The sequence below is a fragment of the Patella vulgata genome, chromosome 1 (genome assembly GCF_932274485.2).
Source record: "Patella vulgata chromosome 1, xgPatVulg1.2, whole genome shotgun sequence".
Taxonomy (NCBI): Eukaryota; Metazoa; Mollusca; class Gastropoda; family Patellidae; genus Patella; species Patella vulgata.
Window position 1 is genome coordinate 18,484,612 of NC_065879.2, and position 27,178 is coordinate 18,511,789.

General features: G+C 37.9%; 3 long non-coding RNA genes across 7 annotated transcripts in view; 1 reads left to right on the forward strand and 2 right to left on the reverse strand.

Annotated features, from left to right (window-relative positions):
- Positions 1–9,910, reverse strand: part of LOC126808927 (uncharacterized) — a 31,111-nt gene extending 21,201 nt beyond the window's left edge. Inside the window, exon 1 of the long non-coding RNA XR_007674828.2 lies at positions 7,117–9,910. This is a non-coding gene — a long non-coding RNA (uncharacterized LOC126808927). The remainder of the gene's footprint in view (positions 1–7,116) is intronic.
- The window catches only part of LOC130014248 (uncharacterized), an 80,886-nt gene that overhangs the window by 19,598 nt on the left and 34,110 nt on the right, over positions 1–27,178 (forward strand). The gene's annotated exons all lie outside the window — the stretch shown is intronic.
- Positions 19,130–27,178, reverse strand: part of LOC130014247 (uncharacterized) — a 47,650-nt gene continuing 39,601 nt past the window's right edge. For all 5 annotated transcript variants that reach the window (XR_008789210.1, XR_008789212.1, XR_008789213.1 and 2 more), the window contains exon 3: positions 19,130–19,350. This is a non-coding gene — a long non-coding RNA (uncharacterized LOC130014247). The remainder of the gene's footprint in view (positions 19,351–27,178) is intronic.

Genomic DNA, 27,178 nt, shown 5'->3' on the forward strand with positions numbered 1-27,178 from the left:
AATATCTTGATTAGGAATAGGTAGGAGCAGGACCAAATTAACAAGGTGACATGGTGGGGCCCAGGGCCTCCGACATCAGGGTGTCCCGCACAAAAAATCCCAGTTGCGGGAAAAGCGATGTGTGACTCAGACTGTTAGTATAAAGTAAGCATGACTGGACCGAGGACTAAGGCCTACTGGACTACATCTGCTAGTGGCAATGATGGGGCCCTCCATCGGATTTTCAAAGTTTTGAACGGAAAATCTGTCAAAAATATACGTTTATTGTCATTGATAATCTCCAAACATAGTTTTTCCTTTTTGCTGTCGGTGAATGTTGGTTTAGCCCTTAGGCCTAAATATGCCTATTTATTTGATATGTCACATTATGTGGGTGTGTATAATAATATGTGTAATTTCTGTATAGGCCCCTAGACTACATTATTTACTTACGATATTTCGCCTCTTGGTCCCAATAAAACGCATTTAAAGTAGCTAAATCGCTATTGGGGCCTAGAAATTGACACAAATTCAAATGGGTCGCAATTAACGCATACAATAATGTATGTAATGTGAATGTATATAAACTGATTGACATTCAACCGTTTCTGTTTTTACTGTAATTTCTAATCAGTTATGTTCAGCGAAATACGCCAGAAGTCTCAATTGAATGGCAATCTTTAGCGTCTACACCGATGATATTTATTGCGCGTGCTCTCCAGATAAGAATATAGCGTCACCATTTGACATGACTTGTGGAATAGTCTAGCCGCGTTCTTTGAGTCCCTTGTTCCAAATGGCGCTGAAACGCATTATGATACACGATTCGTGTACTAATGGTAAAATGTTTATTTTGTCTTGAATATTGGATATCAGAAGCCCATCTTTTCCCTGTAAGATCACAAGACCAATGTTGATTTGAATTATTTGTGTCTTCAATGTCGAAGACCCTGTAAGATCACAAGACCAATGTTGATTTGAATTATTCGTGTCTTCAATGTCGAAGATTTTTGATGATATTGGGTTAGACTTAGAGCACTGATCTATATATAACTTAGCTACTTTAAATTTGGGTTAGTCGTGTTCCACGTTGGTCAAAAATAAACTCCGGGTGGTTACTAACTATGTCGTAACGTTACGGCCTTCGTGGATATGATTATTTATCACTAACCGATTTCAAATTAGGTTTGATATAGTTACATTTATGTGTGTGGAATAATACTGCGTAAGTTCTGGTCACTTGTGTTAGGTTGGGGGCCCCTAGCTACGAATAGGCCTAGACTGATGTGCCTCAAGTTCAGGCTACATTGGATGTCAACATAATGCAAACTCAATTTCTTTATTAATGCATGTAACATCTTAAAAATAAGATAATTTTATACTTACAGAAGCCAATGTAGTGGCACAGCTATCGTCGTACTACAAATATTCGCGTTTAAATTAATGAAGTGTTGTTTTTATCCAACATACAATACACCGCCATCGAAGTCCATTCACAGAGTAAAGTTTGCATATCGTTGTACAATCTGAAACTGATTTTTCTATTAAAGCCAATAATGCTTCCTGGTATGTAAATGTTAGTTATTAGTTTATTATGTATCGGACAAAAAGATATCAACGAAAACAGAAAGTCCATAACAGTTTTCATTGTCTATCCATTGTGTCTATTATTCTCTTAGAAGTTAAAAAACAAATTTCACAGGACTAAACATTAACATTAGATATTATTAATAGATTTTATGAAATTATTGTAAAACACGTGAACATGAAGGCATTAAAGTATATCTATGTAAATCCGTCATGTAAGTTACAGAGGGATTAGCAAAGTTTCGCGCAACAGTAGGCCCACATATAATTACTTAAGTTTGACATGAAATATTGATTAGCACATTTCTGCTTTGTAAAAATGTATTGAATGTAAGAAACAACTGTAAAAGACTCCTTTTTAAGATAAGACAATCCTTGAAAGGTAGCAAAAGCACCATTTTAGCTGATATAATAGAACGTTTTTTTAAATCGGATAAAAATTGTGACTTCTATAGGGTCCACAAACTAAAAACGTGATTTTTCGTACAATCAGGGGCCATAATTCAGGAAGTTACTGTAAGATTTGCGCGAATATCGAAAGGAACTGAGATCTTTGGGTTATAAACTTACATTTCAAGTTTCAACAAAATCGGATCAAAATTGTGACCACTATAGGGTCTACAAGCTAAAAACGTGATTTTTCGTACAAACAGGGGCCATAATCCATGAAGTTTCAATCCGATACATGCCAATATCGAAAGCAGCCGAGATCTTTTGGGGATAATCCTATATTTCAAGTTTCGTCGAAATCGGATAAGAATTGTGACCTGTAGAGAGTCCACAAACAATTGTGTCCGGACGGACAGAGGCGACGGCATAATAGGTTCACATGAAAATGTGGGCGTATAAAAAAACCCTAACCGTTGCATTTTCTTTCTGATCACCCATTAATTACAATCCGTACCTCCGAAAGCGGTGCAAATGACCTTCACCCTTTACAGGCATTACTCCTCGTTCAATGAGTTTTTGGCTCAAGTTTATAATTTGCTTTAATATGTGTCATATTATGTGGCATACTGTTTGACACATATCAGTAAGAGTATGTTGCATGTATTACAATTTGTTGGTGAAGTGTAACTTATGAAATCTAAATTGGCTGTGCCGGACTATTGCCATATTCGCTGCAGAACTCCTAGAAGGTGTCATTTGACCACTATAGGGTCCACAAGCTAAAAACGTGATTTTTCGTACAAACAGGGGCCATAATCCATGAAGTTTCGATCCGATACATGCCAGTATCGAAAGCAGCCGAGATCTTTTGGGGATAATCCTATATTTCAAGTTTCGTCGAAATCGGATAAGAATTGTGACCTGTAGAGAGTCCACAAACAATTGTGTCCGGACGGACAGGGGCGACGGCATAATATAGGTTCACATGAAAATGTGGGCGTATAAAAAAAACCTAACCGTTGCATTTTCTTTCTGATCACCCATTAATTACAATCCGTACCTCCGAAAGCGGTGCAAATGACCTTCACCCTTTACAGGCATTACTCCTCGTTCAATGAGTTTTTGGCTCAAGTTTATAATTTGCTTTAATATGTGTCATATTATGTGGCATACTGTTTGACACATATCAGTAAGAGTATGTTGCATGTATTACAATTTGTTGGTGAAGTGTAACTTATGAAATCTAAATTGGCTGTGCCAGACTATTGCCATATTCGCTGCAGAACTCCTAGAAGGTGTCATTTGGCCTCCAAATGTCAACAATTAAACAAAATCCGCCTATTGTAGGTCCTTCTTTAGGCCTGAAATGTTATATAAACTATTAATTAGACATTAATTAACGTATCCAGACCATAATCAACTCTCGGTGTCAACGCTAGCCTGCGATAATTGTTGGATTATGATCCGATTTGCTGCATAACTTTCCTTCTCGATTTAACGAGTAAATGGATAATCGAGACTATGATTTTTGTCATACCGACTTTAGTAATGAACTTTATATCGCTTATTTCTCGGTTTATAGTGGATCAATTTGATTGAAATTTTCAGCAAATTGCCTTTACATTATCTAGTTTTTAACTATTATAGTGAGAACTGCCAACTGGTTATCTAATCTCCCATAATGTATCTTTAAGAAATTTGGCAAAAACTTTATTTTGTGAATATTTTGAGAGAAATGATTTGTATGGAGAAAATTTATAAGGTACAGTGGCATCATGTAGCATCGATGTCGTTTGTGATCGGATAGCCGATCTCTAGAGATGTGCGTCTTTTTTGATAGGCCTACATGTGGTTTCGTCGTCAAGTGATTTCAAATTCGTCGAATAAATTTTATTTTCATATTGGCATTATTGGTAAGTACACACCGCATTCTTGCATTGCATCTTATATTGTGGTGGTGTCCATTAAAAAAAGTTTTTAATGGCTTATCCTGTATTTTGTTTGGGACTACGCAACGCCACGGGGTTTCCGGGGTTGTTTTATCGGTGTTTGGTATTATGGCGGGGTTCGTGAGTTTGCCAGATCCCGGGGTTTGGTATTATGGCGGTATTAATTTTTTTTCTTTCCTATTCTATCCTCTGGGCCCCAGAGCCTACCCGGACTGGCTTTCCCCTTTCAATACAACCAGCCCGAAATCCCGGCAAAGGACAGACACTTCGACTTTGTATCATACCTAACTCTAGCTTATTCCTCAATCTGGCCATAATACCGAACCCCGATATTTGGCACACTCATGAACCCCGCCATAATACCAAACTCCGGGATCTGGCAAACTCATGAACCCCGCCATAATACCAAACCCCGGTAAAACAACCCCGCTATAATATCAAACCCCGGTAATACAACCCCGGCAAAATACGCCAAACCCCGGCAAGCCCGCCAAATACTAACTACCGGGGTCCCTGAATAGTATAAATAGAACTTCACTTTTTGAGTCCAACCAGTCTGAAGAGTTCAATATGAACGAAACTAGTTACATTACAAAACTTGGGATAACTGGAAGAATCGCCCATTTCTACCTTTTCATTACTCATCTCGCCATCCTTCCAGTTATGGCAAATTTCATGACCCCTATCGGCAGTCGTGACTCCCTGTTCAACTCGGAATCCATTACTACATTAATGGAAGAAGCGCCATTGGCCAAAAGACAAAGAGTTAATTTTACTATCACAGACCAGTCAACTAATGTCAAAGGAGTAAATCTATCGGATAATAGTATCCTACCTGCCTACAAAACAATGAGGAACCTAAGAAGCAAACTTGCTCGCTTACAAGTACAAGGCGACTTTCTAGAATCTTGCTATACAGCTAAGATCATACCTACTTCGTTCAGGCCAAGAATTTACACTGTCAACACGATCTACCAAACTGAAGTCGCGGAATTTAGAGCCCGTGCCACGAAGGAATACTGCCTCACCATGATCAAAATCCACATTTAGAGCAAACCTGCCAGCAGATTAACAAAGATCTGCAAGAAGCTAAGTCCAAGCTTACCAGCTTATGCGACTCCGGCCAACTAAAGGAAGCAGAACAAGCCATTACAGCAGTGATTGAGAGAGAAATCTCCACGGGCAAATCGAGACTTCAACTGAGCCGATACAATCGACTCACTCTCGAGTCCCAAAAAGATGACCCATTCCAAGGGAAACATTTCCTCGGAAAAGGTCACATGTTCCATCCACCCGTAGACCTACAGCACGAGCCCCTAGGTTCAACCAGAACAACAAAAGGTAACTGTTCAGGTCCTCTTCTAGAAAAAGAATTCCAAACACCGAGTTCAACCAATCCAAGATCAACCACATGGTCCAAAAAATTGTTAAACATCTTAATTTTAATCAAAATAGTAATGATTGTTTTTAATAAAACTTCTAAAAATTACACCAAGTCGTTTGTCGTCAATTTGTCAAAGGTGGCGCTTACTACACCACAACACTCCTAAACAAAGGACTCACCTTTAGCCATACACCCATTGGAACAGACCTTAGTAAAACACTACTAGATCTTAGAAACTTAATCCGCAAAATGAGAACCACCTATCACTTCGCGAAATCACCTTTAACGCCCCCAACCTTTCATTCTAAATTGGACCAAAAATTCACACCACGGAGCACCTGGACACCGAATCCAGATGCAAATCGTAACTTAGAGATCTTCTTTAGAGTTATCAAACACCAATTATTCAACACAGAGACTATTAAATTCAAAAGGAACAACCTCTCTAAACTAGAAAGAGAGGCAACTTAAAACGAACTCCGATATTATCATCAAAAAAGCCGATACCCGTGAAGCCGAAAGACAACTTTCCAACACTGCCTTTTATCTGCCACTGGATGAGGACCCCACCTATGAATTCAATACTGAAATCACACTTTTCCTAACCAAAATCTACCAATCGGGACATATCACGGAAAACTCCTAAAAGGCCTCATTGTAGACGACCCCAAACCAGGCCGCTTCTACCTCCTACCCAAAATACATAAATCCTGTGAACGTGGCAAAGTTCCAGGCAGACCTATTGTAAGCGGGTATGGAACTCCCACGGAATTCATTAGTAGTTTCATAGATAAACATATCAAAGATTTCGTCCCTCGATACCCCAGCTACATCAGAGACACCACACAATTTATTCAAAGATTAGAAGACACCGACCTCACCCAAGAAACCGATGTCATTCTTGTCACTATGGATGTTACCTCCCTCTACGCTAACATCCCCACCAACGAAGGCTTAAGAGCAGTCGCCAAAAGCATTCTCACATACTTAATCGCACTCCTAAAACTATGGTACCTACCGAAAACAACTTCGTTTTTAATATTAAACACTACCTCCAGATACTAGCATGGGGACCAAAGTAGCCCCCAGCTTTGCTTGTGTGTTCCTTAGCGAATTAGAACAAATTATGTTAGACAAAATACCATTCAAACCTTTAGTCTTTGTCCGGTATTAGATTTCCTCCAACTTATGAACACCTTCCACAAAACCATCAAGTTCACAGCCGAATACTCCACTCATAAAGTGGCGTTTCTTGACACTATGGTAAGCTTTAACCCTGTAACCAAAAAACTCTCATTTGACCTTTACTGTAAACTCACAGACACACACTCTTACATTTCCTACACATCATGCCACCCGCCACATATCAAACATAAGGGACCTTATAGCCAATTTGTTGGAATCAAACGTATCTGCACAAGCCGACACAGATTATATCAAACATGCAGACAAACTGAAACTTTACTATCTCCAACGGGGTTACCCCAAGAGATATATTCAAATCAAACAGAACTTTAGCCGATTCAATTCAGAGGATAAATCTCCTAACAACTAAAACCACCGCGAGACCAACAAACGTCCAGTCTTTATCACATTGCAGATTTTAATCCTACTTCGGTACACATTAGCAAAATCATCAAGGACAACTGGCATATTCTCCATAGCTCTCAGGATTGCCTCAGGGCCTTCCCCCTTCCCTGTCTTACAGCTTTTAGACAGAACCCTTCCCTAAAAGATCTGTTAACCTCAGCCACCATAAAAAGTCAAACACAAAACCTCAAGTTAGTGGAAAAAGTTACGCATACCTAGACTCTATATGCAACTTACCTAATTGTCAATATTGCAAAACACTCAAACCAAGGACCACGTTCGATCTGTTCTACTCAAACTGGCAAAACGTACAAATCTACCTGTAACACGCACTCATTTTAATTCAGTTTTTAAAATACTTTTAATTCTCTAAATTAATTCTCCAAGGCAGCATGTTTAATGATTGATGTTTAATGATTGACTGAAAAATACAATAATACAACAATAAATATCTGTTATAAATAAAACTAATATGACAGGTAGGGTGTACCTGTAAAGCCTTCTATTGGAATTCAAAACATAGCCTAGATAGGCCTAGCTTCGCACTGAGTGAGAAACATTAATTTGGCACTTGCAGTAGGACATAAATAGCTGTATGGCCGTCAGTTTGCAATTCAGGCCGTAGCCAAGAAAGGCCTAGATCTGCACTGTGTGAGAAACGTTACTATGGAACTTGCAGTAAGACACAAATAATCAATAAGCCTTAAAATACTACAATAATGTATAATACTATAAATGGTAACAACATCGTGCGTGAAACAAAACATTTTAACGGAATTAGGACTTTGGGCATTACTGCGGCAAAACCCTTAAAACACTGGGCAGAGCAACACAGACTTGACTTATATAAAACTGGCTGTTTTGGGGGACATAATTTATGTAGCTGACCTTAAAGCAATAAAGGGTGTAAGCGTAAGGTGTGGGCCCTAGTTTGCATTGTTTCTCACCATTTTGTATGCTGATCTGGGCTCCAAGAAATCTACCAACAAATTTTAAGTCATGGCGTCTCTCCATGCAGACACAACAGCCTCGATTATCAAGACTTAAATATGACTAAACAAGCCAACAGTGAGGCTGATGTCCCCCGCCGAAATCCCCAAATAAATAGATGACACATATTAATTAATCGCACATCTATTTTTTTTCAAAAGTATCCAGCAATCAACTGATTATAAACTATACACTAAGTTTCATCACTCTCTATCAGATAGAATCAAAGTTATCTTGTTCCAAAGCATCGACCAAGGAAATTGCTTATCTCTTCTTAGCTTTAGCACGATATGTTAATCATTGAACTAAGTCAAGATGAACATCTACATCAAGTTTTAACATTCTACCTCAATTAGAAGAAGAGTTGTTATGTTCCAAAGTCTTAACCAATCAAAATGCTTATTGCTCCTTAGCCTAAGCTGAAAATTCTCATCATCGAAATTAGTCAGGGTATTGATGTAATGAAACTATACACCAAGTTTCATCACTCTCACTTAATTAGAACTAAAGTTATCGTGTCCCAAAGTATCAACCAATCAAATTGCTTATCTCTGCTTACCCTAAGCAGAAAATGCTCATCTTCACACCCCATCAAGGCATTGACCTAATAAACACCTACACCAAGTTTGAACATTCTAGCTCAAATAGAAGGAGAGTTATTGTGTTCCAAAGTCTCGTCCAATCAAATTGCTTATCGCTCTGCTTACTCTGAGCAGAAAATGCTCATTGTCGAACTTAGTCAAGGTATTGATGTAATGAAACTATACACCAAGTTTCATCACTCTCACGTAATTAGAACTAAAGTCATCGTGTCCCATAGCATCAACCAATCAAATTGCTTATCTCGGCTTACCCTAAGCCGAAAATGCTCATCTTCGAACTCCATCAAGGCATTGACCTAATAGACACCTACACCAAGTTTGAACATTCTAGGTCAATTAGAAGGAGAGTTATTGTGTCCCAAAAAGTGTGACGGACAGACAGGCGGACGGACAGACAGACAGACGGACGAACCCATTTTAATAGTCCCCTGCTTTCTTCGAAAGGCGGGGGACATTATCAAACTTAGTCAAGGTATTACTGTAATGAAACTATACACCAAGTTTCATCAATCTCACTTAATTAGAACTAAAGTTATCGTGTCCCAAAGCATCAACCAATCAAATTGCTTATCTCTGCTTACCCTAAGCGGAAAATGCTCATCTTCGAACTCCATCAAGGCATTGACCTAATCAACACATACACCAAGTTTGAACATTCTAGCTCAATTAGGAAGAGAGTTATCGTGCCCCAAAGTATCAACCAATCAAATTGCTTATCTCTGCTTACCCTAAGCGGAAAATGCTCATCTTCGAACTCCATCAAGGCATTGCCCTAATAAACACATACACCAAGTTTGAACATTCTAGCTCAATTAAAAGTTATCGTGTCCCAAAGCATCAACCAATCAAATTGCTTATCTCTGCTTACCCTAAGCGGAAAATGCTCATCTTCGAACTCCATCAAGGCATTGACCTAATCAACACATACACCAAGTTTGAACATTCTAGCCCAATTAGGAAGAGAGTTATCGTGTCCCAAAGCATCAACCAATCAAATTGCTTATCTCTGCTTACCCTAAGCGGAAAATGCTCATCTTCGAACTCCATCAAGGCATTGACCTAATAAACACATACACCAAGTTTGAACATTCTAGCTCAATTAGGAAGAGAGTTATTGTGTCCCAAAAAGTGTGACGGACAGACAGACAGACAGACAGACAGACCCATTTTAATAGTCCCCTGCTTTCTTCGAAAGGCGGGGGACAACAAATTACATTAAATTTAGACTGGGCAATCAGGTATCTGTTACAGAAGCTCGCGCAAAATATTGGTCTCGTACAAATTTCGCACTTAAAAAATATTGCGAATTACATATGTGGAACGAAATAAGAATTTGCGTCTTACACCGGCCTCCTAATCGTAAATGATCAAGAAGCGATTACCTAAAACAGGTATTGAAAGCAAATTGTAATAGCGATATCTAACGAAGTTTATAACTCTTAATCCATAAACCCAGAATACATTCTTAAAGGTAACTTAAACATATTTACAGTTATTACTACTTTACTATTACATGAAATACCTCACATAATCTCAGTCACACTATTTCCAAACAGTCTAGTGAACTTAGCTATCAATCTCAAAACATATTAAACCTCTTTCAAAACAGTCGAGGAATAATTTTGCCAAGGTAACACTATTTCCAAACAGTCTAGTGAACTTAGCTATCAATCTCAAAACATATTAAACCTCTTTCCAAACAGTCGAGGAATAATTTTGCCAAGGTAACACTATTTCCAAACAGTCTAGTGAACTTAGCTATCAATCTCAAAACATATTAAACCTATTTCCAAACAATCGAGGAATAATTTATAGACCTCAGTCTATCTACTAGGGATACAATATTCTGATTATACTTAACAAATAGAACACTTTCTTACATAAAATTCTATTCATCATATTTGCATGTACAGATAAACTTAGACTTTAGAGTTTCAAAACATAGTCTTTTGCCTACCCAAGCATTTAAACCCATAATGAAAATACTAACTATTGGGTTTTGGGGTCATTTACATCCATGGAATTTAAAATTCTGATTCTAACAGCAAGCTTAACTTATTTACAGGACGGTTTACTGTATTTGTCCAAGTCTTAACAGTGACAACTCTAACAAGGCCATTTTTGTCGGGGTGAACCTTAACCACACGCCCTAAGGTGTAGGAACTTCTTATATTTCCCTCCACAATTAATACAATATCATTTAGGGAGACATTTCTTTTCGGTGTCAGCCACTTTTGCCTCTCCTGTAGCAATTGCAGGTACTCTGTGGACCATCTTTTCCAAAAGATATCTGCCAAATATTGGATTTGACGCCAACGCCTTCTAGCAAAATTGTCCTTTTTGTCAAAGACACCAATAGGAAGTGATTCCCCAGCTCGCAACAACAAAAGGTGATTCGGGGTCAATACGTCCAAGTCATTTAAATCGTGGGATAGTTTTGTAATTGGGCGCGAAATTCATAATTGCTTCCACTTCACACAAAAGAGTCTGAAGATTTTTGTCATCCAGTGGTATTAGACGTTCACAGAGCAATCCGTATAAGATTTTCGGACAGAGCGAATTAATCTCTCCCATACACCACCAAAATTTGAACCTGACGGAGGATTAAACTCCCATTTTATGTTCTGCTGTAACAGTTCTTGACCAATTTTGGACAAATTCCACTTTTCAATCTCTTCGCGCAATTCACGTTCAGATCCTACTAGATTTGAACCATTTTATGTTCTGCTGTAACAGTTCTTGACCAATTTTGGACAAATTCCACTTTTCAATCTCTTCGCGCAATTCACGTTCAGATCCTACTAGATTTGAACCATTATCACTGACGAGGTACTGCATAGGTCCTCTGCGTGCTATAAATCGTCTTATAGAGTTAATACAAGAGACAGTATCTAAATTAAAAGACATCTCTAAATGAACAGCACGTGATGCGAGACATGTAAATATAACTCCATATCTTTTTACAGTTGAACGAATTGCTTTACTTCTAGAGGACCAAAGAAATCCATTCCAACACGCGAAAAGACGGGTTCGTCAGGTTTAAGTCTTTCCTGTGGTAAATTAGCCATCTTTTGCTCCACAATTTTGGCACTATATATATTTCCGACACAGAACACACTTTGACAGCAAATCTTTAACCAAGGCAGGACCATGAATAATCCACAGTTTTTGACGAATCCTTGACAAAACAGTGACCCTACCTAAGTGACCTACAGCTAGATGGGTGGACCGAACTATCAAATTTGACACAAGTGAATTTTTAGGAAGGATTTAGGATGTTTAGCATCGTAAGAAAGTTCAGACAGAATCAACCTTCCTCCAACTCTCAATAATCCATCACACAAAATAGGGTCAAGTCTCTTTAATGTACTACTCTTCTTGACACTTTCTCCTTTTTTTAATAACTCAATCTCCTCTCTAAAACTCTTACTCTGAATAAAGCGAAAAAGACTTTTCTCTGCTCTTTAGATATCTTCTAAAACCAAGGGACGATTAGTCTTCGTAACATCCTGTGCATTAATGTCTGCTGTGACCTTCACCTGTAGGTGTGCTTGGTCTAAAACACCATATTTTAAAGCTGTGGCGACTTCCTTTCGTTTACTCGCTCTTTCTCTAAGAAAATCAAAACAAATCAATAGTCGAGCGACAATCCGTTTTAATTTCGACCAGCTTGAAACACGTGTAAGCAAACGATCGGTTGTTGAATTAGGGACACCAAACGTAGCTACTGTAACAGCCTTCTTCAATTCGGGATCGGTTTCTGAAAGAGATTCGGTTGACAGATGTTGAATAAGCCATTCATTTTTTGGTTTATGTAAGAACAAAGGTCCATGTAACCAGCGATTCACATTATTAGTGTTTCGTACAGATATGTCTCGGGAAGCCAAATCTGCAGGATTCTCCTTGGTACCAACGTAATGCCACTGTGACACTTTACTTCCATCTCGGATAGCAGCTACTCGATTGGCGACAAATGTTAGGAACCTTGTACTTTCATTTTGAATGTATCTCAATACCGACATAGAATCGGTCCAGTAGAACAGCTGATCAATATTAATCTCTAATTCCTTTAGGATCATATTGGTAAGTTTAACAGCTATGGTTGCAGCCGTTAGCTCCATTCTTGGGACAGTTATCTTCTTTAGAGGTGCTGCACGAGACTTGCCAAACAATAGAGAGCAGTGAATTTTACCAGAACCATTTACCAAGCGAACAAGAGACCATTCCATAACCAGTATCGCTACTTGCATCTGCAAATGTATGGAGTTGACAGGAAACAACATTTCCAAAATTTTCTGGTTTATAACACCGTCGTATGACAAACTCCTGGAGGGTCGGGAGATCTTCCAAGAAATTCTTCCATCTTTGCAGTTCTGTAGGAGGTATTTCGTCATTCCATCCCAAATTTAGACGACATAGATTTTGGAGTATAGATTTTGCTGGAAGTATAAAAGGTGATATTAAACCAAGGGGGTCGTATATGGACCCTACAGTCGACAAAATACCACGTCTAGTTGGCGGCTGTACCTTTAGGTTAATTTTAAAACGGAAGACATCTTTTTCAACCATCCATGTTATACCCAGAGCTTGCTCCACGGGGAGTTCTTCACAATCCAAAATTTAGTTCTCGGACCTCTTTGGCTCTATGATCCGTAGGCACTGACGATAAAACATCACGACAGTTAGAAATCCACTTTACTAAATTAAATCCACCCTTAGCACAGAGTGAACGTAAATTTTTGACAAGTTATATCATCTCAAGCTCATCATCTAAGGACTTCAGACAGTCATCCACATAAAAGTTTCTCAAAATAGTATCAATCACTGATGAATTATAATTATTCACATTGTCAAACGCGGTTTGTCTGAGAGCTAGATTTGCACATGACGGTGATGACACAGCTCCAAATAGGTGAACAGCCATTCTATAGTCAACAGGTCTTGAGTCCAAATTGCCATCAGGCCACCATATGAAACGTAAAAAATCGCGATCGCACTCCGGCACACGTACTCGATAAAACATAGACTCGATATCACCCATGACCGCAATACTACCTTGGCGGAACCGTAACAGGACCCCTATTAAACTGTTCATCATATCTGGTCCTTGTAACAGTTTTTGATTTAGAGATATACCTTCAAACAGCATTGCACAGTCAAATACCACCCGAACTTGACCTGGTTTATTTTCGTTAAAGACACCGTGATGAGCAGTATACCATATCTTTCCTTCTTTTCCATCTAATTGATTTTCCGGTACCCTTTCCGCGTAACCTTTTGATAAAGGTTTATTCATGAAGTCATTATAGTAACCAGAATACACAGGGTCTCTCTTTAGTCTATTGCGAAGGCTAAAAAGACGACGTTCAGCTTGGATTTGATTATTGGGTAACAAAATTCGAGAATCTTTAAAGGGTAATGCAATTGAATAGTGTCCATTTTCAAACTGAATAGAATTAGTAGTCTTTTCAATAAACAACTTATCATCTTGCGAATTTTCCTTAACGTCATTTTTTGCACTTTCCGGGAAATCATGATTAAAAATTTGTTCTAATACTCTTTTTAAGTGCTGTAAATCGGGAATGGCAAGAATGTCTATAGAATTCACAGGTAGTCACATGTCCCTCATCAAATTCCAAATGATCCAACCTAAGGCAGTACGTGTGGCATTGGGGCTCCCCGACGGTCCGGATTTAAGCTCTAAAACTGAATAGGCATCTGGTACATTGTTTCCTATCAACAAACCTATCTCGGCCTTAACAACTGGTAAATTAATACCACTTAAGTGGAGCCACTTACAAATATCATCATTAGTAGGTATGTGATCATTCGTAACAGGCAAACAATCTTTTGTATACAATTCTGGCAAATCAATTTCACTATTTAAAGATAAATCACAAACTTGCATATTTTTAATAGCATAACAATTTAGAGCAAAAACAGAACCCATTGTCTTGATTGACAAATTTGTTAACTTTCCGAAACAACCTAGTTGGCACATCAGTTTTAGGGTACAAAATGATATACTAGAGCCAGGATCATAGAAGGCATAAGTTGTTACAGAATTAATACCATTTCTCATCTTTACTCGTACTGGTAAAATTGCCATTGTGCAAAAATTAGCCCCGGCCTCCATATGATGACCAGCTGATGAGACATGATTTTGACCCTCTTGAATTTGATTAGAATTATTAACAATATTTGGATGTAAAATTACATTGTGAAATTCATTACATTGAGGACATTTTGATTTTTTACTACAACGTTCTAAAATGTGACCTGGACGTAAACAACTAAAACATAACCTTGCCTGTCTTACAAAGTCAAATTTTTCATTGAATGCAAGAGCACTTAAAACCTTACAGACACACAAGGGATGCGATGGGTGTTTACAATACAAACAAGGCCTTTTATATGCTATATCATAAGGTATGAACTTATACTGATTTACAGGGAGACTTTCATGAGAGCGTGGGCTAGAGCTAGTTGCAAATGATCCTCTTGGTTGAATATAACTTGGTCTAGAATGACGACTTGCAGTCGATTACTACTACTACTACTACTACTACTCTTGGATCGGTCACCAGAAAGAGATAATTTTCCATAAGTAGGATCATTTGCCTTAGATGCCTCTGCTTTCACCAAGTTTACAAGTAGTCCGAAATGCACGCATCTTCCCTGTTCCTTGGTATTTTGATAAATGTTCCGCCATTTATCATGAATGTAATAAGGAAGCTTTTGAATTATCTTTTTCAGGTTTTCAGAGTATTCTAACACACAAATAGAATTATTTGACCTTAAAGCGTGAAAACATTCCACTAAGAAAACTGACAAATCTTCCAGTCCCTTCGGGTCATCCGATTTTACTGTGGGCCACCAGCGGGCTTTCTCTACATATCTATTCGCGATCACTTCATCATCCCCGTACTTCTCTTCAAGGACTCTCCAAGCTGTACGAAAGGCTCTATCAGCTGGTAGGTGACTGTAGCTTTTAACGTCGTTATTGGACTTATACCCTGTAAACTGGTCAAGATAATTTAGCCGTTCGTCATCGGTTTCACAGTTCGGCAGAACCACACTTTTAAATTGTCTTATAAACCTGTGGTAGTCCAATACATCCCCTTCAAAGGGGGTTACTCTTACTGTTGGTTTTTTTATTTGTCGAATCACAGACGTTAATGTTTCCTCAGTACTCTGCTGAGTATAAGGTCTCTGACCATATAAAGGTGTTTGCAATGTAGCGTAAAAATCTTGCGAGGGATAATCACCACCACCATTGGTAACTCTAGCTTGCGAGAGATTTCTGTTCTCACGAGTAAGTTCATGCTCCATCAACAACTTTAATTCCTGTTCCTTGAAGGATAATTCAAGCTTCACAGTATCTATTTCCCTCTGTTTATGAACGATATCTATTTTCGCAGCAAGTTTTTCATCAAAACTACCATTACAAGTGGGTCTGTGTAGATCAGGACGCAACAGAGAAATTGCACCATTACAAGCACCATCACTGGAACCGAACAGGGATTCAGATTTTGAAGTACCACTCTCCATCCTGAGCCCAACACAACAGGCCATCACAACATATAAGTCTATGTAGATCAAAGTCGCATCAGAGAAATTGCACCGCTACATCATAAGCACAACAGGGATTCTCATTTTGAAGTACCACTCTCCATTTCCCAACTTGGGCCCAGACCAGCAAAAATGTCTATGCATGTAACACGCACTCATTTTAATTCAGTTTTTAAAATACTTTAATTCTCTAAATTAATTCTCCAAGGCAGCATGTTTAATGTTTAATGATTGATGTTTAATGATTGACTGAAAAATACTATAATACAACAATAAATATCTGTTATAAATAAAACTAATATGACAGGTAGGGTGTACCTGTAAAGCCTTCTATTGGAATTCAAAACATAGCCTAGATAGGCCTAGCTTCGCACTGAGTGAGAAACATTAATTTGGCACTTGCAGTAGGACATAAATAGCTGTATGGCCGTCAGTTTGCAATTCAGGCCGTAGCCTAGATAGGCCTAGATCTGCACTGTGTGAGAAACGTTACTATTGAACTTGCAGTAAGACACAAATAATCAATAAGCCTTAAAATACTACAATAATGTATAATACTATAAATGGTAACAACATCGTGCGTGAAACAAAACATTTTAACGGAATTACGACTTTGGTCATTACTGCGCCAAAACCCCTAAAACGCTGGGCAGAGCAACACAGACTTGACTTACATAAAACTGGCTGTTTTGGGGGACATAATTTATGTAGCTGACCTTAAAGCAATAAAGGGTGTAAGTGTAAGGTGTGGGCCTTAGTTTGCATTGTTTCTCACCATTTTGTATGCTGATCTGGGCTCCAAGAAATCTACCAACAAATTTTAAGTCATGGCGTCTCTCTAAGCAGACACAACAGCCTCGATTATCAAGACTTAAATATGACTAAACAAATTACATTAAATTTAGACTGGGCAATCAGGTATCTGTTACAGAAGCCCGTGCAAAATATTGGTCTCATACAAATTTCGCACTTAAAAAATATTGCGAATTACATATGTGGAAGGAAATAAGAATTTGCGTCTTACACTACCAACAACTGGACCTGTCACAGCAAGAATGTAATATACCTTCTCACCTGTAATGTATGTCACAAACAATATGTAGGCGAAACCAAAAGACTGTTCTGCATTGGGCTGAAGGAACACTATGCTGATATTACCCACAGGAGAGACACCCCAATCGCCTCCCACTTCCATTTACCCAGACATTCCAATCGAAACCTTGTCTATCAAATAATTAAACAACTTGGCACAGACCCTGAGCTATATACTTCTACTACCAATAGACGCACAATCGAATTACATTGGATTATAAGATTAAAAACCACACGGTATCAACGACAAAATCTGAACTTAGGCCCCCCCCCCCCCCCTTTATTATCTTTGTTTTACAACCCTCCCCACTGGGTGTCCCAACTTTGGATCTTTTTTAGCCTCCCAACCCCACTTTAGGTGCCACCGTGCTACCTCTTTTATACTATTCCACGTTAAGTTACTTACTATTACGTCACAATACGATACCCGACGTCATAGCAACTCTTCTACCAAAATGGCCGCTTGCCACATCTGTGGGAAAGTCTTATCCAAGAAATGCCATGTCCTCCGACATCGAGACATGCGGCACCCAGGTTTACATGCGCCCTCTGCAGTAAATCCTACAGAAGGTCAGAATATCTTCAGAAGCATAACTGCAAGATAAGCGAGACCAGCTCCAGCAAGTCATCACCACCACTATAGGGGATCTAGGTACCACCAACCCGGCCATCAGTTTTTCCACGGAAACTGTACGTGTGGTATAACCCCTCACGTGTGGCCCCGCTACAATCTACTACCAGATCCGATGCCACCTTACACCGTCAGGGGCACCGTTCCCATGTTTCAGAAACTGGGATCACAACATCTCCACGAGCCAGTTAGCAGCAGAAACTTGGGACACAGTCTGCTCCAGCCGCAGTGACATCTGGAGGAACAGATACCCGTCCACTGACAAGTTATTCAGAGTCAACAATGAACCACAACTGCAACAAGAACTCGAGCGAGACCCGACGCTCGCGTGCCAACTGACTCAACTTGATTTCGAACACTCCTCTTTTATTTCTGGTCTAATAAATTAATCATCTATATTATTTTTTTTCTTTCCTATTCTAGCCTCAAGGGCCCCAGACCCTACCCGGACTTGCTTTCCCCTTTAAATCCAACCAGTCTGAAGAGTTCAATACGAACGAAACTAGTCCCCTGGCTTTGCTTTAGGTTATTCCTCAATCTAGCCATAATACCGAACCCCGATATTTGGCACACTCATAAACCCCGCCATAATACCAAACCCCAGGATCTCGCCAACTCTTGAACCCCGCCATAATACCAAACCCCGGTAATACAACCCTTGGCAACCTCGCCATAATACCAAATCCCGGTAATACAACCCCGCCAAATTACGCCAAACCCTGGTAAAATAACCCCGGCAACCCCGCCAAATTCTTTTACCGGAGTCCCGGAATAGTATAAATAGAACTTCACTTTTTAAGTCCAACCAGTCTGAAGCGTTCAATACAAACGAAACTAGTTACATTACAAAACTTGGGATAATTGGAAGAATCGCCCATTTCTACCTTTTGATAAAAACATATATTTAGAGTTACATTCAAATCGGATAAAAACTGTGGCCTCTAGAGGGTCCACAACCTTGATATTGCATATTTTTACACTATTTGTGTATAAGGGGCGGCCCTTATGTCTGTCAGTTTTTGTCTGATTTTTTTACGAAATTCGAACTCAACCATCATTAGTGTATAACTGTGATAAATTCACACTTTTTCTTTTTGTCCGGCTGTCTTGGTTCGATTTTCACAAAATTCGAACTCAACCACCATTAGGGTGTAACGGTGATGTACTAAAACGTTTTTTTTTTAAATCGGATAAAAATTGTGAGGTCTAGAGGGACCACAAGCTAAAAACGCGATTTTTTGTACAATCAGGGGCCATAATTCAGGAAGTTATGATTCACTATTCGCGAATATCGAAAGGAAACAAGATATTTGGGTTATACAATATACATCCCCATGAAAATGTGGGCGAAAAAACCCCCATATACACTTGGATAAAGTTTTTATTTTAACTAATACATGGAAAGATATGATCATAACCAGATTATTCTTCTAATAAGTAAGCTGTAGGTGACATTTCCTATTCCTGGAAAATAAACTACTTATAATGCAGTAATGATGGGTTGGTCTGTTGTCCATAGATACCACAACCTGCGTTTTACTTTGATTTGGCTGCCGGTGACACAGTTGGTGACGGAATTACAGGCTGAAATAATGAAAAGACAATGCAACATCAGTGAAATGCAGGCGTATACAAAAATGAAATGAAATGTCTTTTAACGTGGTACTGTTCTGCTCTGACTAGACTAATGAAGACGGGCATACGCCATACAGTGTGCTATGATGAGGGCACTTTTGCCCGGACAGCGGCACTATGGCCCACTGTTACATCGATTTCCAACTGCCAAGGGATCTTTTAGGCCTTTGCTAATGTATACACGATACCTTAGTTTTGCGTCCCATCCGAAAGACTAGACAGCACAAGGAAAATCCCAATGAACTTTCTCGTCCAATGTAGGGATCGAACACGCGAGCCAGCGTCTTACCCACTTAGCCACTGTGGCTCCGTCGGCGTATACAAACAAATCGGCACCAACGATTAGTAGTAACATGACTAAAACAGTATCTACGGTTACCCTGGGTCCTGTTTCTCGAAATCTTAACTAAAGATAAAATCCAAATTTTAGTAGATACTTCAATTTTGATTGGCTAAGAACTAAAATCAATCTAATATTATCCAATCAAATTACTAAAATTTGGATTTTATCTTACTTAAAATTTCGTGAAACCGGCCCCTGGTCGGCAACCATTAAAACAACCACCAACAGGTTAGCGAAAGAGTGGCATTTCGGATTCTGACTCATCCAAGCTCTTTTGGTCCCTAAAAAGGAGAATGCTATAGTAAAAGTTTAATTTTATTATTTACTAATAAGTTCACTGTATAACGCATTTCAGAATTCTTTTAATTTTTTGTTTTGTTTTTAGTAACAAATCGTAACAATTTCACCCGACAATTAATGAGCTGAAGCCAAATCATGTGACACGACAACATAGACAATACTCATGCATTTTCCATATTATCCGATATATGGCATCGACAGAAAGTGACAGCATGTCAGACAATGTTTTCGCTATGAATGTTCTTCCATATCAGTACGAGCCTAGTTGTAAATGCCTGTGACGATGATGGTTCAGAACATTCTAGCGAAGTGTATATGTGTATATGGGTAAACGGTCATAATGTTGTGTTATTTTTTTACATCGAGTTTAAATCATATTAATGTCATTAATTTAACGAATAAACCCCTATCTTTGCCCTAGACACGTATCAGAGAAAATTGTTTCTGTCACACTATCATTTGCCGACTGCAATAATTTCGATATAAGGCCTACTGACGAGGAAGACGCTTCGAAAAGGTGATATTCCCTGTGTTATTTACATTTCGTTGCTAGGGTTACATCAGTCATTTCTATTGTTAGATATTGCAAGCCTGTCCGTTTCACACACTGACATGCACAGTGTTAATAACATACAACATAGTCATAGAAGGAGAACTTGATCACCATATTCCTTCAATCGATCAGGACCACGTTCCTAAGCAGATGACCCCAAAGGCTTCGAACAGAGACAAGCATGTTTAGAAAGAGACTTTTTTGCGCGTCACCTCTTTAGGAAATTTAAAAAAATGACAAATTCTTCCATATTGAGTGTTGGTAGTAGTAGTACATCGCCAAGCAACGCAATTGTAATACTTTATAACTTGTGTCTCATCCTATTGTCATTTAATAAACAATAAAACATACACTTAAACATACATTATGCAAGAGCTAAATCTGTCTATTGCAGGTCTTTCTTTAGGCCTGAAATGTTATCTAAATTATTAATCTGGAAATGGAGACCGGTGCCCCAAGCTGTACTATACAGTGTCTGGATAAAACCAGACTTTTATTTCATAAAAATAATGTGTAGGTGAAATTTACCTTTCGTTATCAAGTACAGTACATACATCAAGCACTGTTTTGACCTCTAAAGACACGGTAATAGATTATTAGGTCACCCAATGAAAAACTGACCTGACGACCCCGACGTCTTAAAAGGTTTACGCGTCATGATGAGCGGTTTTGACGTTCACGTCTCAACGACTCAATATATTAAGCTGAAATTTTTAGACAATTTAATACACCATTCCTCTATATTTTGGCGATTAAATTTCATACGCACGCAGATTTTATTTCTGAGACTCTGTTAAAATCGGGATGGCCCCTTTAAGCTCTAACGGATCGTTATCTGACAGATGCTTGACTTTATACTACAATAATATAACAACAGGGTGTATTACCCGCCATATTGTTTTGACTTGTTGAAATAATTTCGCCTGCTATCATTTCACAATACTCACTAGTTCTAACTCTTTTCCTCATTTATATTGTTAACGAGACTTTATTTGATCATTATACCCCTCCCAATCGAATTAAATTGGCCATTTTACATGGTTATTAATTACAAATCAAACTTGAAGCCTGTCACTTGGCGATTATTAACTGCGTCGGACCGAAAGTAGCACTTATATAAATGAGGTCGATGACGCCGCGTTGAGGAGGGACATATTTTTGATTGGCCGAGGCTATGGGTTATATACTTGGACTGACAGCGGACAAAATGCCATCGTATAACGGGAAGTTAACGACATGTTAAAGTTAATGGGGCATCCAGCAACAGGCTTTCTCTCTGTTAAAAATTATGACACTCCATGTTAACGGGTCGTTTATGTTAATGGAGCTTTGAACAACCGGTACTAGGTCTATTCTTCAAGTTAGTCAAAATGACGGGATGCAGTGCTTAGTTTCAATAGGGATATTCACGACCCATGTCGTCTTTGACGTTTGATGTCACTCAAGGAAAAAATCAAAACGAGGCTACAGATATGCAAAAATGTCAATTAGGGTTATTTTGGTACGTTTTTCCTTTGTGATAATATTCAGAATGACTTTGTAATGGCGCCCAAGGTGGCTGCATGTGTTTTTAGCTCTTACTATTTTGTGTGTTTTAAAGGATATAACAATCTTTAATCCATGCTAATTTTGGCATGTACCTGTGTTTTGATTTGAAGATCAGTTTAGTGGAACTTGTTTATCTATTTTATTGGATATATTAGCAGAAATTGCAATTTAGTTTTTATTCATATTTTACTTCAACTGTGAGTTTATGTGAGTATGATCACCTACACCAAAGCTGAGTTGTTGAAGATTGGTGAGCTCTGTTATCAACATGCGAGGTTGGCAATGTTCTTCAAGATACACAGAGGACTAGTCCACATCAACAAGAACATCCTTGTGCCTCCACTACCGCGTAGCAGAAACACACATACCATTCATACCAAGTTCCATCCTGATGTTCCATAGTGATTACAGGAAATATGCATACTTCCCAAGGACCATCAGGGACTGGAATGCTCTAACACCGAACATTCCTTTTTGATCGTGGACATTATCTGGCAGAAGCAGAAGAAGCATTCGCTGGTTCACCACTCACAAATTTTTCTCCTGCTTCAAATACAGAACTCAAGGATTTGATAAGTAAATCTTCGTCTTCTTCATTCAACCTTGATCCAATACCAACATGGTTACTTAAACTGTGTATAAATGAACTTTTACCAATAATTACACACATTGTTAATACATCAATTATGCATGGTAATGTAAGCCAGTTCACAAAAATCGCCCATGTTAAACCGCTACTGAAGAAACTAAATCTAGACCCGAATAACTTAAAGAACTTTCGACCTGTGTCTGATCTGACATACATATCAAAATTAATTGAGAAAGTTATATCCACGAGACCAAAACATCATTTTGTTATTAATAGTCTTGACGAAAAATTTCAGTCAGCATACAAGAAGGGTCACAGCACTGAAACAGCACTGCTGAGAGTATATAACGATATTGTTACTAACATAGATAATAAACAGAACTGCTGAGAGTATATAACGATATTGTTACTAACATAGATAATAAACAGTCTGTCGTATCATGATATTCTATTAAACCGGTTACAAACACGTTTGGCGTTGATGAACTATGTCTAAAAAGGATAGCTCTTATCTAACTGATAGGTCACAGTATGTAGTTATTGAGAAAGCAACATCGTCTTCAAAAACCCTACGCTTTGGAGTTTCGCAGGGGTCGGTTCTTGGTCCTCTTTTATTCACTGCCTACACAACACCAATTGGCGATATCATCCGAAAACATGGAATTAACTTTCATCTTTATGCTGACGACACACAACTATATCTTGCTTTGAAACCATCGAGTGACTCCACCGAAATCTGTAAACTTGAGGCTTGTATATGACATAAAAAATTGGATGAATCTTAATTTCCTAAAATTACTGTCTGTTCCAGGTAATACTACGACTCAAAAATAGCTTGTCATTTCTTCAAATTTTAATTAAAATGGCTAAAACTTTGTGAAATACCTCGAATGGTCAACCCATTGCTTTCTTTCTTGTGAGAACTAATTCTGGGCCCTGTTTCACAAAAACTTAAATCTCCTTAAAATCGTCTTAAACTAAAATTCCATCCTAACTTAAGATAGATGCGTTTCACAAAACGATTTTAAGCATTTTAGATAAAATCCACTAAAATAATATTGTAAGTTAAAATTGTATCTTAACTTAAAATAGTGGCCTTTCACATAACTATTTTAGGGACAATTTTAACTAAAATCAATTTTAACTTAGGACAGCTGTCACCCTCTCCCAACTTAAAATCACGACATTAACACACATTTATTAGAGCTACGTTGTGAGATCTATTGCGACATATAGATAAGTTTGGAATAATGATAATATTGCCAATGGTATATTTAAACATACTATCATTCACAAAAATAATTTTCATTCAATTTCTTTTCATTGCAGATGAAATATAGCTGCGGCCCACCCATTTATTTTATTGTAAGGCAATATAAGCAATTAGATGACGCCCGAAATTAAAACCCCAAGAACAGAAAAAACCCTCAAAACCCCAGTAAACAAAACTCTTTGTTACTATTTTAACTAAAATCAATTAAAATTGCATTTTAAGTTACAATCGATCTTCGTGAAACGCATAAAATTTAAAATTTCAGTTTGATTTTAGTTAAAATCTATTTTAGTGATTTTAGTTTAAGTTTTTGTGAAACAGGGTCCAGTTCAAGTTTTATAGCCATTCTCCTTTGTAAAATCGAAGTTTGTTGACATCTTACTACTGGAAACAGCCATGTTTAGCCTAGTTATCTGGGCGAGCCTAAATGGACATGGGGTGCTGGGTTTGCTTTAAGTCGTTTCACCCTACTTGGATGTATTGGTGGTTGTTTCGGTCCAGTAGAAGATAACTCTGTTCAAAGAGTTTTTTACTGAATCCCAGACCGCGGTTGTTTGTCCCACTAACTTGAATATTTAATTGCCCTCCATCCGAAGGTTGTAATTTTTTGATATCGATATAAGCTACATGCAAATTTTAACCCGCTACCGTGCTGACATGTGATGGAATTGTGGAAGGAGGCTGCAAGACATACTCAAACGTAACTCGGTCCACAATGTCCATTGGTTATGGCGGTTTACATTATTCAGTGGCTTAAAATTTGCCTTGAGAACTGTTGGAAATTTTTAACTTGAGCTAATACTGGCATGGTGATCAACTAATTTTCTATGTAGGCAATTCCTAATGAAACCTTCAACAAAAATAATATTACTAATATATAAGATCATTTTGACAGTTATTAAATCAATAACATGACATATGTGATTGTTATCTAAAGATTAAGATAAAGAGCTGATAGTTTAAATATTATAGTTTAAAAATAGATAATGATAAAGGAATATATTGACACTTCAGTCAAATTACATAATTCTGAGCCAAGCTATAAATGTTGGGAGTTTTGATAAGAAAAGCGCAATCTCGATTTCCATTGCTACCATTTTTACGATAATAACAATATTCTCGATTATCCATTTCACTCCATTAAAATTCACGACTGGTCATGAGAATAAATGTCTAATTAATAATTTAAATAACATTTAGGGCCTAAAGGAAGACATGCAATAGGCAAATGTGGCTCTTACATAATGCATCTTTAAAAGAAATTCACTTACATTCGAGCCATTACTGTGTAGATTGTGGATGGTCGCTAACTGGTCAGGTCAAATGAATCTAATTTTGGTAAACAGTTTTTAACCGTTCTTAATTTGCGATCCGGCTTTGTATAGTCCCCGTACACAGAATTTACGTGTATAAACTTCCATTTCTTCAACATACCAAGTTTGACATTTCTTGTAAGTATATAACCGACTACATACTGGATAATGGTCCAATTTAAAATTTATTTTAGATTTTCTGTAGTTACCTAACCCTGTCTGAATTACCTCCCTTAATGTTATGCCTTTATAAATACACTTACATAGTACGATTACTTCAACATACCTGTTTTGCATTTCTTGTGTTGGGTATTATATTAATATATCATAAATTGTACAATTACATAACTTAAACATGCATTATGCAAGAGCAAAATCTGCTTATTACAAGTCTTTCTTTAGGCCTGAAATGTTATCTAAATTATCAATTAGACATTAATTAACTTATCCAGACCATAATCAACTCTGGATGGCATCGCTAGCCTTCGATCTTAAGTGGATTGTGAGCCGATTTACTGTATAACTTTCCTTCTCCATTAAACGATTAAATGGATAATCGAGACTATGCTGTTTATCATACTGACTTTAGTAATGATGACCGAGGCTAGGCAGAAATTTGATTCTCTTAGTTCTCGGTTCATAGTGGATCAATTTGAATGAAATTTTCAGCAAATTGCCTTTTCGTTATATAGTTTTTAATTATTATAGTGAGAACTGCCAACTCGTTATCGAATCGCCCATAATGTATCTTTAATAATTCTGATAAGTCGCTAAAACTTATAGTTTTTAAGCCTTTAACGTTATTTTATCTGGATTATCGCCCTTATTATTGTGATTTTTTATCACCTTCTAAGATATGACGTCATTGCCAAAATAACGTTGCAACTCAGTCAGCAGACGACTGTCCCTCGAGACAGTCTACATTTCCTATTTGCTTCTTTGTATTCAGTTTTGTTTTTGTGACGGATGTAACATGTACCCTATATGTATTGAATACTGAATGTCTCTTGATTGAATTTAGAGTTTAGACTACTCTTTTTTTATACATTTCACCGATGTCGGTACTTGTATAGTTGAATTTTACTACATACATATGCTTACATTTGTAATTCGTATAGCATATAGCAGATCATGACTCATGCTGGCATTGCACAACTGGTTCTTTGGGTTGTATTCCTAATTGTTTTCAAATTTGAGTGAAGTCTGTGTCACTACAGACCCGGAACTGTACAGCGCAGTGGACGCTTACGGCTAGCCCCCGGATCCATTCACTTTTTTTTTAATTGTCTGTGTGTTTGTGTTTTCCTGAGTATGATGTCCTGTCCGTGTATTTGTTTTTGTGTAAATTTTGTGTGGTGCAGTCCCCCTGCACTTACTATTAGAACCAGGGCTTCCACTTCAAAATTTTCGCTGCCGGTCATTTTTGATAACGCACAAAAACTTTTCAAGGTAAATTTATATTTCATGTTTATTATTCATGGTAGGGTATTGTGAATTCACGTGTCTATACAACTTTGTCACCATGGGGTGCACCCAAAAAATATATTTGACTTAAAAATGAAATATTAGTAATCCTCAGGATAATTATTTAATAATTAAATATTCCGTTTTGGCTACTTAAATAATGAAATAGTTGAATTGGCCGGAGAAAAACCATTTCAGTAGCTCACACGTAGTTAACATGTGCTCTATAGAAAACACACTGACCTGGATAATTTTGAGTTGTAATACAATAACTTTGAAATGAAGATAAATATATAATTATCCATGGCATATATCTCACATTTTTGGGGTTTTAGACCATCTGTTACGGAATTACGGGCCGCAGAATTGTGACGTAAATCCTAATAATGTATAA